This window comes from Strigops habroptila, chromosome 8, assembly GCF_004027225.2.
Source record: "Strigops habroptila isolate Jane chromosome 8, bStrHab1.2.pri, whole genome shotgun sequence".
Lineage (NCBI taxonomy): Eukaryota > Metazoa > Chordata > Aves > Psittaciformes > Psittacidae > Strigops > Strigops habroptila.
Window position 1 is genome coordinate 34,434,984 of NC_044284.2, and position 6,651 is coordinate 34,441,634.

At 39.7% G+C, this 6,651-nt stretch overlaps 1 protein-coding gene across 8 annotated transcripts in view; it reads right to left on the reverse strand.

Moving 5' to 3' along the window:
• The window catches only part of MCF2L2 (MCF.2 cell line derived transforming sequence-like 2), a 183,876-nt gene that overhangs the window by 65,565 nt on the left and 111,660 nt on the right, over positions 1 to 6,651 (reverse strand). The window lies entirely within an intron of this gene.

The window sequence follows — 6,651 nt, forward strand, 5'->3', positions numbered from 1 at the left end:
CATGTGGCCAGCTGCATTCCAGGAGCCTGCCCAGAGCCAGCAGGCAGCAGAACAACTGCACAGAAAACAAGTTGAGGAATTCCTGGAATTTCTGAAGAGTATTAAAAAAACCTTTGTATCCAAATGCAAGCAGGTACGAAGGATAATAGCAAAAGTGGCTGCTTACCCCTCTTTGATACTTCATTGAGTACAAATTTTGAAAGAAAGCATGTGAATGTTGAGAGTGCTTATTTCAGCTGTTCTCAACCTCCCAGATTCTTTGAGAGCAAGGACACAAGGACTTCAGGAAGCCTCCAGAATACTCAGTAAACCACTGTATTATAACAATAAGATTTTTTTCTCTCCTGTTCATAATAATTTTCCCAGTTCCCAGAACTATTTGGATCTATAGCAGGAATATGTCTCCTCTATCAGCAGCAAGATCTCCCTACATGGCAGCATACACTTTACGTCAAAGATCTTCCCAAGCCTTTAGGCTGTAATTAAGACTTGGAACTGCTGGAGCCAATCTGCCCAACAGGGAAACTTCTCTAAAAACAAAGATTTTGTAAAGGTTGAAAGAGATGATGGCAAACAAGAACTGGCTAGTGGCTTCTTGAAATTTCTCCTGCTGACTGCTCTTTCATTAAGTCTGGTGAAAGAAAACAGTTCTCTGTGCCTAATAATAAAGTTAAGAACACAGCTTCTCTTTTAAAATGTAGTCTCCACATTCTTCCCCTCTACCAGCTGAAAGTTTTCATGACTCTGGAAATTAGACTGGAAAGACACATTGTTGGGGTTCTACTGTACACTTACATCTCAACAACTCACCAAAATCACCTTATCTCAAGGGTAGTATGGTATGGCACGGCATGGCATAGCATATTATGAAATCTGTAACATCCTGCATTTACACACTGTAGGGAAAACTTTGCAATGGATCTTACTTATGCCATATAAAAAGGAAAACTGATTCCTCCTTTTGTGGTTGTTCAGTCTGGAAAAAAAGAAGGTTCCAGAGAGACCTTATTATGGCCTTTCAAAATACAAAGGGGGCTTAGAAGAAACAGGCATTTACCAAGGTGTATAGTGACAGGACAAGGGGCAATGGTTTAAAACTGATTTAGATTGGACATAAGGATGAAATTTTTTATGAGGGTCACAACGCACTGGAACAGGTTACCCGGAGAAGCTGGAAGCGTTTCCATCAGGTTGGAAGTGTCCACCCATCACTGGAAGTGTTCAAAGTCAGGTTGGACAGGGATTTGAGCAACCTGATATAGTGGAAGGTGCCCTTGCCCATGGAAGGTGGGGGTGAACTACGTGATCTTTGGGTCCATTCCAACCCAAACCTTTCTATAATTCTATGATTTATCTCTGCCTCCTGTAGAAGCTCTGCATCTTTATCATTAGCTATCTTAGCCAATAGCTAATAAAGTCATGGATCTTAGCTCCTCTCTCCTACTATACATAGCTCTTATAACAAGCACTTGAACACCAAAGCTTTTAGCAGCACTCCCTGAGCTACTAGTATTTCTGACAGTCCACATCTAAATTTAGCAATTCCCAGAACTAATGTCAGCGCAACTTTGCTATTGCTGATTTAGAATAGGGCTCTGACACAATATTCTCATTCTGAAAATAGCTTCTAATTCTTTACCCAGAAGTGCTATCCTGGTGTACCCACACAACCTGCTGATTCAGTGATATACTTAGTTATTCTCATCTTCAGTGATGCAGACTGATTTATGAAGCTTCCCAGTCCTTGTTAGATAAATAACACTGAGGGGAGGCCTGACCCAGATATTAAGATACACTGAATTTAAAGGACTCTTATATTTAAATCATATCCAAATCTGCAGTTGGAACCTCTCATTTCAGGGTACAAACACCTTCAGGAATAGACCTGTAGGCTGCACACTACAGGATGTGAGTTTGCAAAGTGACAGCTGGCTGCTGGTGTGCAGAAGTGATGCCAGATGCTCCACAGGTTTCCTCACCATGTAAAGCAAACTTTATGTGCATGTTCAGAGGATAAGCAATGCGTTTGGACTGTGTACAAGCTTGGAAGCTATTTTGCATGTATACAGAAATGCTCTACGCATATGTGAGAGATACGGCTATCCCATATTCTTAGACTTGACTTTCTTTCATTTAAGTCCCATAAATAATACCTCAGACTCCAAGTCCTAGAGACAGTCATTCATGAAGCTATCTCTATCTGAATTTAAGCTCTAGGAGACCTTATAATCTCATGAGAATTTAATTCAGAAAGCAGAAATTATGCTGCTTATGTGACATGCCACAACTGAGTATAAAATCACCAGTGCCTTGCAATTTTCCACCTTATTATTCAGCAGTGATAGACATGAATGAAAATTAGACACAAGTAACACTACCATAACTCCTGCCACTGCACACCTATAGCTTCAATGTACATGTTGCTGTGCTTGTGAGTGAACAGGCCACGTCAAGGCCATGCTGACAACCCATTGATAACATCAACACCATGAGCAAGATCTGGGCAGCCATCTCATGAAGAGAGTTAAGCTGTGATCAGAAAGTCCAGGAACAGATGTCATACTTCTGTGTTTTCAAAGGGAACTAACAATGACTAACAAGGTCTCCCAGCCCTTGTTGCAAGGCAGACTAGAAAAATGATGGGTGAACCAGATCCAAAGCCAATCAACCAGAAAATATTCCAAATTCACAGAAAATTCAGTTTCATATCAGGCGGGGATCACTATCAACTGTTTGGATGGATTTTCTTGATTAGTTTAGCCTCTCCATAACTGTGAAGAATAAATATGCACCTTTGCGTGCTCCCAGTCATTCCATCCTGCCCCCTTCCTTGCTTTTGACAGTGACCGTACACCAGCATGGATGCTCAGATAACCTGGTGAGCAAGACGAGTTGACCCAACTCAAAACTAACTTCACAAAAAGAGTCATATTAGCTGCACAGTTGCTAGGCCTGTACAAGGGATATGAAGAGACAACATGGTGTGGGTTTGGGGAGGTAAAGAGGAAGAAAGGACAGTAGCAGCAGCACTAAATGAGCTTAGACTGATTGTGAAACCATCATCAGAATAGACCTATGAATCAGATTTCCTTTCACAAAACGATGCCACAGAACATCTGACTACATCAACTCCCCATAATAATGTCTGAACATAAATTGCAAAATATCACAGTAATGTAGTTAATGCATGTAATATACTAAGGAGTGCAGTAGTTAGGACTCCATGAACTTTGGTCAGTTTACAACAATAACATTGATACAGGCTGTCTACAGCCATTTGTGCCAATGAACTAGAAAGAGTTGCCCTTCTTGTGATCTTATAAAAGATGTGCAACTATTTCATACTTACCATCTAAGCTCAGAGGCATGTGATTATGAAAGACCATCAGATTTCTCATACAAGAACCATCTCATGGATATACAGAAAGATTTGAAAACGCAAACTGAAAGGCTCTCAGTTAGAATATGATATAACAAGCTATGAAGGCCACCTGAAAATAAAGGCAACGAGAGTCCAAACTTATGATTTTTGAGCAGAGGGTGCTGGTTTGACTTACCAAACTGAACTGTGCTTCTGGATTTTAAAATTGTCCTTCTACTAATTAAATACCTCCTCTCATGAATCTCAGGCCTAGACTCTGTGTACTGAGCTGCACTGGACAACACAACAGTTAGGGCATGCAGATGCTGTTTGATCATGGTACTCCATCCAGGTATACGTGATAAAGGTGCAGCAGACGAGCCACAGGCACCTACCACAACCCCTCCGAGAGCAATGTGCAATTTCGTCAGGGCTCCACGTAGACGCAAAAGCTCAGAAGCATTAAATGACAGATCTCCGATCCCAACCTTTTTGTGAAAATACTTCATCGGTAAGCAGGGTTCTGTGTTACTTTTTCTTTTCTAGAGACAAATGTCTTTAGGGAAATTCCCTCCTACCTTACTCTCACACTGGGCAAGAATAGCTGAAAGTACGTTGCTCATGCAAAGAGCAAGAAACAATAAGGGCAGAGCAGCTTAATACAAATCTGCAGAAACTGCAATTCATTCCACAGAATTGTAACATTTAGGTATTTCTCCTTGTTCTGTTGAATCTCATCAACTCATTATTTATGATGAAATAGCGCCTGAAGTCTCTAACCAGACATGAGGCCAACTGTGCCGGGTAGCTGCATGCGTGCAAGGAATCAGCCTGTCTAAAATCCCATTCCTGCATGCATGTGACTGTACTCTCTGGCATCCATTCTGAAGTATTAGTCCTTACATCACTTTGCTCTCTCAACACCTCTGAAGACCTGAGCCTCTGCAGACTGTAGTAGTGCATGACACTGTGACTAACACACAGGGTAGGTGTTTCCTGGAGAAAAACGTGTGGGGTGCTTTTTAGAGTAGCATGTTTGATCGTGCTGTTTTCTTTTTTGTTGGTTTAGATATGCAACCTGCTATGTACCTCTGTCAGCGCCAAGGCCAAAGCGGACAAGATACGGCTGGGGTGGGTTATTAAAGGTTTAACTTACAAACAAAGAAGGGTGATGATCTAAGAAAACCCCTCCCTAACAACATTACTGGTGAAATGGAAGAGGTGGAGCTTTATTTCTAGATAGGTTCTATCTCAATAGAGGTCCTGACCCTAAAAAAAGAAAAAAGAAAAAGAAGAAAGAATGACAGAAAGGAGTGAGAAGACAGTAAGTTGATTTTAAAAAATTATTACTAGAAAATAAAATCCCTGAAGTGATACAGACAGAAACTCTCCTACTGTAATTTCAGGTCAGAAGCAGGATGAAGTCTGCTTCCTTCACTGGCAAAGATGCCTCTTTTTAGTTGAGGAAAATTCAGATCAACAAAGATGGGAAACTAGGGAGCACAAATCAAAGGTTGTTGATCCTTTGAGCAGATGTCACTTTTCAAGGAAAAAGTGGACACAACTGTAAGACAAACTCAGTCACAGCAAATTAAGTCTATTTGCAGCGCAGATGAGAAGCAGACATTTTTTGTTCAATAATTTAAATACCTCTGACTTTGCTTTCCTAGTTCTTAGAATCTTGTAATCTGAATCATGTTTCCCAATTACACACACCTTAAATTTTAAAGGTATCACCTGATTTTGAAAACGCAGCTCCTCGAAGCTGTATTTTCTGGAAGCTGTGTTATCAAGACACAGATTACACAGAAATAGTTTGGGGTTAATTTTTAAATGTCTGTGGAACATTTGACTTTTGAAGGCTCTGAGTTGAGACTTTTTCATGCATGTGTTTGGCAAGCTGGCGTCCTACACATTAAAAATATTAAGTTAAAATTGTGTGCTTATAGTAATATTTGGTTGAAGCATAAATCAGTCATGGTTTGGGGTTGTGTTGTTTTGTTGGTTTTTGCTTGGTTTTTTTTACAGTTAGTTCTGGAAGGAAGAATCCAGCTGTTATTTTCTTCTTCTCTCTGGTTTACCAATTTCAACTGAAAATAAAAACAGGAAAAATGGGTATCACCAGCCAAGAGAAAGGTGCTCTGGAGTTTTTAAAATACCTGTCATTGAGAATTTCCACTTCTGAAAGAGTATGTTTTTATCATGGATAAAGTGCTCAAATGGGGTAATACCTCAAAGTAAGAATTAAGAATAAATCTATAAAAAAACCCCAAAACCCCACACATTTGTGAACTAGGGAAGGAATCAGCAATTATAATTATTGTAAGAAAAAACAAATAATGCTTTGTTTATAAGGTTATTTTTACTGTTATTTAAACACTGCTTAGATAACATGTCAAATTTATGTAATGATCTAAAAACTCTTCCTGCTAGGGTGAACTGCCAGTTGTAAAGAATTGTATTTGGTCTTACTGCAGAATCAAACCGACAAAGATAATGACCTTGAAGGTCTTTTCCAACCTAGTTGATTCTATGTAATAAGGGTTATTGAAGGCTGCTATAAAGTGTTTAGTCATATTAAGACATACAACAGGAGAAAGAAAGGAAAAATCAAGTGAAAAACTCATTAGGTCTTGAAGTGTCCCCAAACAAAACCTGTGGTACAAAGCAACACTTCGTCCTATGGGATCATTAACTGCTCAGGTTTTACCCTTGCTCTACTTTTGCTGGGCACCCATGACAACAGTATTCCTATCTCTGATTTTCTCTCTTCTGTGAGAAAAGAAAACAATTCCTCACCTCACAAAGATGTCACATTTATGGTTGCAAAGTGACAAACAGACACTAATCGTCATGATATGCAATAGTTAAATTTCTATGAAGTCAGTGATGAGGTCAGGAATGATTCAGATCAATCACAGTCATGTGAAAGAATGGGAGATACACAATAGGCTTGTGTTTGGTATTTACGTTCAGCGAGAGATCTCAGATTTCCAACAAACCACACCAGGCACCGCGTTATAGCGGTATTTCAACTCAGTTGAATGAGCGCTTTTTTTTAACCTAGTTTTGCTCTTTACAAAAGTTTTGCCAAAGTGTATTTAAAGGCGGCACATTAATAGCACTTACCCTTGGGTTTTTTTAAATACTTCCATCTCGGTCTACTGACCACAGAGACTGACTTACTATTGATGTACTTCAGTGAATCAGGCATTCCCCTCAAGATGATGCAAATAAGTCACCAAGGTTTGCAGGGAAGGTAGAAGAAAAAAACACCCTAAACCCCACTC